The sequence below is a fragment of the Rhincodon typus genome, chromosome 18 (genome assembly GCF_021869965.1).
Source record: "Rhincodon typus isolate 14 chromosome 18, sRhiTyp1.1, whole genome shotgun sequence".
NCBI classification, from domain to species: Eukaryota; Metazoa; Chordata; class Chondrichthyes; order Orectolobiformes; family Rhincodontidae; genus Rhincodon; species Rhincodon typus.
In genome coordinates, this window is record NC_063349.1 from 824,403 (window position 1) to 836,323 (window position 11,921).

The 11,921-nt window shown below is 46.0% G+C and overlaps 1 protein-coding gene across 3 annotated transcripts in view; it reads left to right on the top strand.

Annotated features, from left to right (window-relative positions):
- The first annotated feature begins 2,621 nt into the window (after positions 1-2,621).
- The window catches only part of usp18 (ubiquitin specific peptidase 18), a 55,928-nt gene continuing 46,628 nt past the window's right edge, over positions 2,622-11,921 (top strand). Inside the window, exons 1-2 of one of the 3 annotated variants that reach the window (XM_048607534.1) lie at positions 2,622-2,963; positions 3,278-3,374. The gene's annotated coding sequence lies outside the window, so the exon portion shown is untranslated. The remainder of the gene's footprint in view (positions 2,964-3,277; positions 3,375-11,921) is intronic. The other 2 variants (XM_048607533.1, XM_048607535.1) reach the window with 2 other exon arrangements.

Consider the following 11,921-nt stretch of genomic DNA (forward strand, 5'->3'; position numbering starts at 1 on the left):
TTGCTTGCATTTGTCCTGGTTAAATTTCATCTGCCATTTCTCTGTCCAAGTCTCCAGTCTATGTGTATCCTGCTGTATGCTGTAGCAATTTGCTTCACTATCTGCAGATCCCCCAATCTTTGTGTCATCCACAAATTGACTAATACTTACATTCTCCTCCAAATCATTTAGATACACTACAAACAACAGAAGTCCCAGCTCTGATCCCTGTGGAGCACCACCGGTCATAAATCTCCAGTCAGAAAAATAGCCTTCCACTGTTACTCTCTGCCTTCTATGACCAAGCCAGTTCTGTATCCACCTTACCAATTCACCACTGACCCCATGTGATTTCCAACTTCTTTCTCAGCCTGCCAATGACAGTCCTTGTCAAAGGCCTTGTTAAAGTCCATGTAGACAACATCTATCACCTTCCCTCATCAATCATCTTTTTCACTTCCTCAAACAACTCAATTCAAGTTTGTCAGACATTACCTTCCTCACACAAAGCCATGCTGCTTATTGCTAATAAGTCCGTATTTTTCCAGACATGAATAAAACCTGTCCCTCAGAATCTTCTCCAATAATTTCCCTACCACTGACATAAGTCAGACTGGCTCCACGCAAAAATTCCCTCCTTTGTGCTTGAGTGGACCTATCCTTTCCCTAGCTACCCTCTTGCTTTTTATATATATAAAGTATCATGGGATTTTCCTTAATCCTGTTTGCCAAAATAGTTTTGCGACCCCTTTTACCCCCTGTTTCTTTTTTGCTATCTTTGTGTTCTTCAAGGGCTCTGTGTGTCTTCAGTTTCCTAAACCTTACATATGTTCTCCTTTTTCTTTTTGACTGAGCTCTCAATTTCTAACTTCATCCATAGTCCCCGGATCTTGCCATCCTTATCCTTCATTTTCACAGGAACATGCTGGTCCTGAACTCCATCAACTGACCTTTGAAAAATTCCCACATGCGAGATGTAGATTTACCCCCAAAAGCCTACATTCCCCAGTTCCTGCCTAACACTGTGGTAGTTAGCCTTCCCCCAGTTTAGTATTTTCACCTGAGGACTACTCTTACCCTTATCCATAAGTAAAACTTACAGAATTACGGTCACTGTTTACGAAATGCGTCCCCACTGTAACCCGGTTGGGCTCATTCCCTAATACCAGGTCAGTATGGCCCCTTCCCTGGTTGGACTGTTTAGAGATTGTTTCAAAGAATCCTCCTGGATACACCTAACAAATTCCCTCCATCCAAGCTCCTGGCATTAAACAAGTCAGTAGAGGAGAAGTTAAAATCACCACCAGAACAACCCTGTTGTCTTCACATTTTTCTATAATCTGTCCCTCTATATCTGTTCCTTTATCACCCTTTGGCTGTTGGGAGGCCTGTAGTACAATTGGATCAAGGCGATTCCATCCTTGTTATTCCTGAGCTCTACATATGGCTTGGTTGGATGCACTCTCCAAGGTATCCTTACTCAGTTTGGCTGTGATATTTTCCCTCATCAGTAACACAACTCCCCACCTCTTTTACATGTCTTTCTATCACGCCTGAAACATCTAAATCCCAGGACGTTAAGTTGCCAGTCTTGTCCCTCTCTCACTATACTTCACAAGTACAGGCAGCATCCAAGTTGTGAATGGGTACTGTTCTGGCATCTCTTCACAAATTGATTTGTACACAAGTTGGAACACAATGCCGAACAGTAGAAAGCAGCCGTTTGCAAATGTACGAAATGTATGTATATTAGGTCTTTAAAATTAAACCTCTGGACGAGATAGGTATGAGCTTTCAAAAGTCAGAATTTTATAAATCAGGGATCACCTGTATGTGGAATCTTCAGATATCTTCATGATGCAAGTTTAGAATTTCTTATCAAGTGGTTCTGCAGAGTTTGAAACATGTGTTAGTGGGAAGATTGGAGTAGAATATAGAATTAGCAGTCAACCTTCAGTAGTTTAGACATTAAGTCTGGTGGATCTGAAACAATTCAACTTTGGGTTCTCAGAATTTAATGCTTTATATAGGTTTTTGATGTCATTTCTTCTGAAAATAGGCACACATGAGAAAGGTTAGGTTGGGAGGCACGTACTTGTAATTTCTCCTCTCTCTACCCTCGCCTCTCTCTTATCCCACTCTCTCCTTCCCCCTCTCTGTCCAACCCATCCCCTCCCTTCCTGCCCTCATGCCTCTCCCCCCTCTCCCTCTCTCCTCCTCTCCTCCCATCCCAGGTCCCACACTCTGTTCCTCTCTCTCCTGTTTCCTCCTCCTTCCCCAACTCCTCATGCCCTCTCTGTCCCATCCCCTTCCCACTCTCCCCCTCCCTCTCGCCCCTCCCACTGTCTTTTCCCTTCCTCTCGCCCCTCCCACTGTCTTTTCCCTTCCTCTCCTTACCCTCCCTCTCTGCCCCACATCTACCTCCCATCACTGCTGCCCTCTTTCCCTCCTCACACCCCCTCCCTATCCCTCTTCCTCACTTCTCCTTCCCCTCCCTTCTGTTTCTCCCCCTTTCTCTCTCTCCTCACCATAACTCGCCCCCTCCCTCTCCTCACCTCCCTCTCTATCCCCATCTATCTCCCACAACTATCTCCCTCCCCCTCCCCCTCCCCCTCACAACTTCCCCCCACCGCCTCGCTCCGTCCCTTCCCTCTCTCCGCCTCCGTCTCCACCTTTCTCTCTCCCATACCCCTCCCTTTCTGTTCCCTCCATATCTTCCCTCCACTCTCCCTTCCACCTTTACATCACTCCTCCTCTCCACCTCTCACTGACGCCCGCTCCCCCCGCCCCTTCTCCTCCCTGTTCCCTTTCTCTGTCTCCTCTCTGACTTGTTACTCCTCTGTCTGTCAGTTTCGTACGGAGTCGCTCGTCTCTGGGAAATGAAAGTGAAAGTGAAGGGGTGGGTGCGGAGAGAGAGAGAGACAGAGCAATCACAGCCTTGGGTGCACAGAACTGCATTCGGAGCCGCAGCGGAGGGAGACTCAGTGAGTATTCGGGGGAGACAGAGAGAGAGAGACCGGGAGAGGGCACAGAGTGTGTGTGGAAGGGGCAGTGGGAATAGTGTTAAAACGAGATGCGGCAATGAGGAACCAAAACAGAAGTTGCTGGAAAAGCTCAGCAGAACAGTTCGATGAAGGGTCACCGGACCCGAAACGTTAACTTTGATTTTTTTTCTTCATAGATGCTGGCAGACCTGCTGGACTCTTCCTCAGAACTGTTGCTGGTTCTGTTTTGGTTGCTTGGGGACTTCTCGGTTTTGCTGATGTGCTCAATCTGATTTCTTGCTGTCCATCCTCAGGTTTCTCGGATGATGCCACGGCTAATTGTGCTGCATCGTACAGAACTGATGTGAATCTTTCGGACTGTCTTTGCTGACAGAGGTCAGTGGCTCCGAGGTAGTGAGGGGACATTAGATGAATTTGCCCCGTGTGCTTGACTGACGTCGGTGTTTCTGACCTCTGAGCCCCATCCCCCGCCCACCTCCATTGAGTGTTAGCTCTTTCGAGATTTTTTATTTTTATAATCAGTAGAGGGATTTTATTATTGAATTCTTTATAAGGCCTTCAAGCAAGTGTGATTAAAGCCAGATCAGTGTCACACTCTAATTGCAGGGCCAGAGTCACCCCAGGTCCCATTAATCAGGGTGATGAGGGCTATGAAACCTCTAAGCTGGCATAGTCAATAAATATTCACACCCATTGTGGAACTCCTAGACTCACAAAATGAATGGCAGGGACAGTCTGTACCAGCTTGTTGTAGTTAACCTGGAAGTGGAGGCATGGCACAGACATCGGAACCAGTTTTTGCAACTGGAATAGATAAGGTTGATTAATGAATTTGCCTCTTTGTTAGAGGAGAGGTTGAAGCTGAATTAAAAATGTGTCACTAAACTAATCTCCGGCTGCCAACCTGAAAAACCCTTTATCCCTATTCTCCGCCTTCTGCCAGTCAGCCGATCCTTTCTCCATGCCAGTTTCTTGCCCCAAACACCATGGGCTCTCACCTTATTTAGCAGCCTCCTGTGCAGCAAGGCCTTCTGGAAATCCGAATAGATCACATCCACTGGCTCTCCTTTGTCTAACTTGCTTGTTATCTCTGTTATTCTCTGACTGTCTGTTATTCTAAACTCGTGGAAACACTAACTGCCGTTCCTAGATCATAGGAGCTCTGACCTCAATCTCAACTAATGGGATGTCTGACTGTCCCTCCCAATTCTCAAGATAATTGACTGTTACTCCCAATTTACAGAATGTCTGACCCTTCATCAGAGGTCTAGGCCCGAAACGTCAGCCTTCCTGCTCCTATGATGCTGCTTGGCCTGCTGTGTTCATCCAGCTCTACACCTTGTTAACTCAGGAGATCTTATTGTCTTTCATAAGGGTCTGACTATTCTTCCTGGGTCACAGGAGATCAGACTGTTATCCCTTTCTCCTAATAGGTCTGACCATCATTCCCAACTCAGAGAAAGACTGACTGTTACACAAAGCTTGTAGAAGGTCAGACAGTCACTCCTAGCTCATGACAGGCCACACTCCCAACTCACGAGATCTGACTGTCAGTGCCAACTCATGGGGAGTCTGTTTGTCACTCCCAACTTATAGGAGGACTGACTGTCACTCCCAACTTGTAGGAGGACCGACTGTCATTCTCAAGTCTCAGGAAGACTGGCTGTTATGCTGTACCTCACAGGGAAGATCTGACTGTTATCCCCAAATCATGAGTGGCCAGACTGTTGCACCCACAAGATGTCCGCCTGTCACTCCCAGCACACAGGAAATCTGACTAACTTCCAGATCACAGGAAATCTGACTGTCATTCCTGGCTCAAAGTGGATGACTAACATACTCATGTCATGGGAAGTCTGACAGTCACTCCCAGCTCATCAGAGGACTATAGACTAGTTAGTTACACTTTTCTTTATTCATTCACGGGATGAAGGCGTCACTGGCTAGGCTGCATTTATTACCCATCCCTAATTGACCAGAGGGCAGTTATGAGTCAACCACATTGCTGTGGGTCTGGAGTCACATGTAGGCCAGACCAGGTAAGATATTAATGAACCAAAGACCTCAAAGACATTAATGAACCAAATGGGGTTTTCCAACAATTGGCAGTGGATTTATGGTCATTATTAGACTCTTAATTCCAGATATTTATTGAATTCAAATTCCATCATCTGCCATAGCGGGATTTGTACCAAAACGTCAGCCTTCCTGCTCCTCTGATGCTGCTTGGCCTGCTGTGATCATCCAGCTCTACACCTTGTTACCCTAGAACATTATCTGGTTCTCTAGGTTAATAGTCCAGTGATAATACCACTAGGCCATTGCTTCCCCTTCTATCATGAGGAAGTTGCTGGAGTCAATCATAAAGGAGAGATAACTGACCATTTGGAAAAACGAACTTCAATTCACCAGTGTCAGTATGGTTTCATGAAGGGCAAATTGTGATTGACAAACTTGCTGGAGTTCTTCAAGGTTCGGGTAAATGGGTCCTTCTCTGGATAGCGAACTGTAATTAGTGGGGTGTTGCAGGGTTCAGCTATCAGACCTCATAATTTATATCAATGATCTGCAAACAGAATGTATCATAGCAAAATTTACAGATGATACTAAAATAGATGGGAAAGCAGACTGTGACAAGGAGATAAAGAGTTTACAGATGGATACAGATAGACTAGGAGAATGGGCCAGAATCTGGTAGATGGAGTTTAATGTGGACAAGTGCAAGGTTAATCATTTTGGCCAGAAAAATAAAGGGCAACTTATTATTTAAATGAGAAGCAGATTCAAAGTGCGTCAGTGCAGAGGGATCTGGGCAGCATATAATAAGAAAGGCAAATGAAATCCTAGCATTTATTGCACAAGGACTGAATTAAAAATGTAAAGAAGTGTTGTTACAATTATATAAGACGTTGGTGAGATCACAGCTGGAGTACTGTGTCCAGTTTTGGTCTCCTTACTTGAGGAAGGATGTGGTGGTACAGGCAGCAGTTCAGAGGTTCACCCAGGTTGATTCCAGGGGTGAAAGGGCTGTTGTACAAGGAGCGGTTGAATAGCTTGGTTTTGTACTCACTAGAGTTCAGGAATAATGAGTGGGGGATCTGACTGAGGTATATAAAATGCTAAAGGGGGATTGATAAGTTAGATGTTGAACAGATCTTCCCCCTTGTGGGACAATCTCGAACAAGAGGGCATAATATAGTGTAAGAGGAGGTAGGTTCAAAACTGAGATGAGAAGCTACTTCTCTCAGTGGGTTGTGAATCTGTGGAACTCACTGCCCCAGAGTGCAGTAGAGACAGAATCAATCAACAGATTCAAGAAAGTAATAGATATGTTTCTCATGAGAGTGGAATTGAGACCAGGATAAGATCAACCATGATCATGTTAAATGGAGGAGTGGGCTTATAGGGCCAAATTGTCTACTCCTGCTCCTAATTCCTATTTCCTCAATTGTGGTTAAGTAAATGGGCAAAAAGATGGCAAATGCAATATAATGTGGGAAAAATCTGAAGGTGTTCAATTTAGAAGGGAGAATAAAAGAACAAGGTATTATTTAAATGGAAAAGCACTGCAGAAAGCTGCAACACAAAGGGACTTGCAGTTGTTTATGCCTAAAACACAGAAAGCTAGCACACAGGTGCAGCAGGTTAATCAGGAAGGCTAATGGAATGCTGTCCCTTACTTCAAGGGAGTTATAGAGTCATAGAGTAATGCAGCATGGAAACAGGCCCTTTGGCCCAAACTGGTCCATGCTGACCATGGTGCCCACTCAGCTAGTTCCAACTGCCCGCATTTGATCCAGATCCCTCTGATACCTTCCTATCCATGTACCTACCCAAATGTTTTTTAAATGTTGCTTTTGTACCAGCCTCAACCACTTACTCTGGCAGCCCACTGCATATACTGACCATTCTCTGCATGAAGAAGTTGCCCCTCAGGTCCTTCTTAAATCTATCCCCTCTCACCTTAAACCTATGCCCCCTAGTTTTCAATTCCCCATCCCTAGGAAAAAGACTATATGCATTCATCCTATCTATGCCTGTCATGATTTTACACACCTCAATAAGGTCACCCTTCATTCTCCTACATTCCAAAGAATAAAGTCCCATCCTGGGCAACCTCTCCCTGTAACTCAGGCCTATTAGTCCTGGCAACATCCTCATAAATCTCTTTGCACACCTTCTAGTTTAACTATGTCTTTCCTATAACAGGGTGACCAAAATGGTACACCATACCGTGACTTTTTCCTAGGGTGGAGGTAGCTATTATGAGGGGGCATAGTTTTAAAGTGAGTGGAGGTAGATATAAGAGAGACGTCAGAGGTAGGTTCTTTACTCAGAGAGTGGTCGGGGCGTGGAATGCATTGCTGGAGAGTGTAGTGGAGTCGGCCTCATTGGGGGTATTTAAGCAGCTATTAGATAGGCATATGGATGATAGTATAAGGTAGGGGTGGAGGTTAGATAGACCTTAGGATTAGGGTAAAAGTTCGGCACAACACTGTGGGCCGAAGGGCCTGTGCTGTGCTGTACTGTTCTATGTTCTATGTTCTATACTCCAAGTGCAGCCTCAGCAATGACTTATACAACTATAACATAACGTCTCAACTCCTATACTCAATGCCTCAACCGATGAAGGCCAGCATGCTAAATGTCTTCTTCACCACCCTGTCCACCTGTGATGCTGCTTTCAATGAACTTTGTACTTGTACTCCTAGTTCCCTCTGCTCCACAACACTCCTCAGGACCTTACCATTTACTGTACAAGTTCTACTTTGGTTTGACTTTCCAAAGTGGAACACTTCACACTTCTCTGTATTGAATTGCATGTGCCAATCCTCAGCCCACTTCCTCATCAGATCACGATCCCTCTATAATTTCTGATAACCTTCTTTGCTTTCAACGATAACTCCTAATTTTGTATCATCCACAAACTTACTAATCATGCCTTGTACATTCACATCCAGATCAGTTATGTAAATAACAAATAACAAAGGTCCCAGCCCCAACCCCTGTGGCACACCACTAGTCACAGGTCTCCAGTCCAAGAAACAACCTTCAACTATCACCCTCTGCTTCCTACCATCGAGCCAATTTTGAATCCAATTAGCTAGTTCTCTCTGGATCCCATGCAACCTAACTTTTATGACTAACCTGCCATGCGGAACCTCGTCAAAGGCCTTACTAAAGTCCATGTAGACAACATCCACTGCCTTACCTTCATCCATCCTCTTGGTTACCCCTTCAAAAAACTCTAAACGATTTGTCAGACATGACATCCCGCACACAAATCCATGCTGACTGTCCCTAATTGGACCTTTACTATCCACATGTTGGTTGATCCTGGCCCTCGGTATCCTGTCTATTCGTACTCCTGATCTCAGGCTCGCTGGCCTATAGTTCCCTGGTTTGTCTTTGCTACCTTTCTTAAACTATGGAACAACATTAGCCACCCTCCAGTCTTCTGGCTAAAGGTGAAGCAAGAATCTGTGCAAGGGCCTCTGCAATTTCTTCCCTAGCCTCCCACAACATCCGAGGATTGACTTGATCAGGCCCGGGGATTTATCCACCTTAATACTCTTTAAGGCTGCAAACACCTCCTCTCTGGTAATATGTATTCGGTCCAAAACATCTCCACTTGTTTCCCTTATTTCTTTAGCATCCATGATTTGCTCCTCAGTAAACACTGAAGAGGAATATTCATTAAAAATCTCCCTGATCTCCTCTGGCTCTCTACATGGACGGTCATGCTGATCTTTAAGGGGACCTATTCTCTCCCTAGCCACCCTTTTACTCTTAATATAGCTATAGAGTTATGGTCACTGGACCCAAAGTACACTTCAGTCACTTGCCCGACCTTGTTTCCTAAGAGGAAGTCCAGTGTTACACCCTCCCGAGTAGGGCCCTCTGCATATTGATTTATTTGACAAATTCCACCCTGTCCGGGCCTTTTACACTCTGGATGGCTCAGTTAATACAGAGGAAATTAAAATCTCCAACCAATACTACTCTATTATTCCTACTAGTATCTGCAATCTCTCTACACATCTGCTTCTCTAGTGCCCACTGGCTATTTAGGGGTCTATAATACAGTCCCAACAGAGCGATGATCCTTTAAGAATACCCTCTCTAAGCATTGTTGTTATGTCCTCCCTTATCAAAAGGGCATCTCCCCTTCCTCGCTTACTTGTACTTCTATCATGCCTGTAACTTCTGTATCCAGGAACACTGAGCTGCCAGTCCTGCCCTTCTCTCAGCTATGTTTCTGTTATGACTGGAACTGGAACTGGACGCATTCAGGATCATCCGGGATGTAGAGAACATCATTGATAAGAGCTACAGTGAAGTGGTCACTATAATATTCCAGTCCCCAGAACGAATCGATGCCCTGAACTCATTTGCCTTACCAGTCAGGCCTCATATGTTGAAATAAATGCATTTTAAACCAGAAGTCTTTTCCCTCCCTTTACTGTGCCTCTGGCTATCCTGAATCATAAACTTGTGCTTGATGGCTAAAGGATTTTCCCCTGACTTCTTGATGGCCCCTCTCTCATTCGGAGTCCCAGACACCTGCCAAACGAGTTTAAACCCTCCTGGGTAACAGTAGCAAATCTACCCACGAGGATATTGGACGCCTTCCAATTCAAATGCAACCCATACCTCTTGTACAGGTCACCTCTACTACCCCAGAAGAGACCCCAATGATGCAAGAACTGAGAACTCTGTCTCCTACACCAGCTCCTCAGCCATGCATTCATCTGGCCTATCTTTCTATTTCTATCCTCACTAGTGCATGGCACTGGGAGTGAACTGGAGATCACTATCCTTGAGGTCCTGCTTTTTAACTTCTTACCTAACTCCTTACACTCATTTCGCAGGACCCCATCCCTTTTTCTCCCTACGTCGTTTGTACCGATGTGCACAATGACCTCTGGCTGTTCACCCTCCCCCTTCAGAATGTTATGTAACTGCTCAGAGACATCCTTGACCCTAGCACCCTGGAGACAACACACCATCCTGGTGTCTCTTCTGCAGCCACAGAATCTCCTGTCTGTCCCCCTCACAATTGAATCTCCTACCAGTATCGCTCTGTCTGACTGTATCCTTTCCCTCTGAGCCTTAGAGCTGGTCACAGTGCCACTGACCTGACTGTGTTGCTGCTAGCCCCTGAAAGGTCTTGCCCCCCCAACAGCATCCAGAGTGGTATACCGGTTGAGGGAAATGGTCACAGGGGAACTCTGCACTATCTGCCTTCCAACCTTACCTCGTCTGCTGGTCACCCAGCTACCTGCACCTTCGGAGTGACCACTTCACTATAGCTCTTATCAGTGATGTTCTCTGCACCCTGGATGATCCTGAGTGCATCCAGCTCTAGATTGAGTTCCCTAACGTGGTAGGCCAAGAGTTACAGACAGGTGTACTTCTCACAGGTGTAACCACCAAGGACACTAACAGGGGTTCACCTGCACATCTGTCAACTTGGTCTACTGTATCCGCTGCTCCCGATGTGGCCTCGTCTACATCGGTAAGACCAAGCATAGACTTGGAAACCGTTTTGTACAGCATCTGCACTCAGTACATAATAAACAACAATACCTTCCAGTCGCCAATCATTTCAACTCCCTGTCCCACTCCCTGGGCGACATGTCCATCTCCAGTGTCACAGTGACACCACCCGCAAACTAGAGGAGCAACACCGCATATTCCACCTTGGGAGCCTACAGCTCGATGGCCTAAACATGGAATTCACCAGTTTTAAAATCTCCCCACCCCCAGCCTCATCCCATGTCCAAGCCTCCCTCTCATCTTCGCCTCCTTGACCTGACACAACCTGTCCATCTTCTCTCCCACCTATCCACCCACCCATCCCACTGACCAATCCCCATCACTCCCTACTCAACTATCACCATCCCACCTACCTTCCCCACCCCCTGCTCTCTATTTATTTCCCAAGTCCCTTGCCCTTCTCCATTTCTGAAGAAGGGTCCCAACCCAAAACATCAACTTTCCTGCTCCTCTGACGCTGCCTGGCCTGCTGTGTTCCTCCAGTTCCATACTGTGTTGTGAAGGACACTGGAAGTCTCCCTGATCTCCCACATCCTGCAAGAGGAGCATGCCACTGCCCTAACACCCCACTGCCTCCAGTTTAAAGAGCCCTTACCTGCTCTGCCTCCTCACACCAAACCTCTCAAGCAAAGACCTTAGCACTTCCACTCTAATAGAGTCATTTTTTGTTTTGGTCAGAGGAGAATGGAGGGTGGGAAATACCAACATAGTAGGAACTGCAGATGCTGGAGAATCTGAGATAACAAGGTGTAGAGCTGGATGAACATAGCAGGCCAAGCAGCATCATAGGAGCAGGAAGGCTGATGTTTCAGGCCTAGATGAAGGGTCTAGGCCCAAAACATTCCTGCTTCTATGATGCTGCTTAGCCTGCTGTGTTCATCCAGCTCTACACCAATGTAGTAGTTGAGGTTTAACCACACCTTGACACCAGGTTCTCTCCAACCTGCTGTACAGTCATGATGACTGTGGCAATGTCTCCCAGAATTCTGATGTGATAACTCTCAGCTGCCCTCTGATTCACCACCCTTCTTTGCTGTCTCACGGAGGGTATCCTGTGGAGGTCTCCTTTACAGTCGTGATGCCTGTGGCGAAGTATCCCAGAATTCCACTGTGAAAGCTCTCAGCTGCCCTCTGATTCACTGGAGCATGAGTAGGGAAATCTTATGGCAACCGGACAAGGTGCTGGTGAGACCACATCAGGAATACTGTGAGCAGTTTGTCTTCTTATTTAAGGAAAGACATAGTTTCATTGAAGGCAGTTCTAAGAAGGTTCACGAGGTGATCCTTGCTATGGAGGGATTGTCTCATGAGCAAAGGCTAAACAGGTTGAGAATCTACTCAGAGATAGTAGGAACTGCAGATGCTGGAGAATCCGAG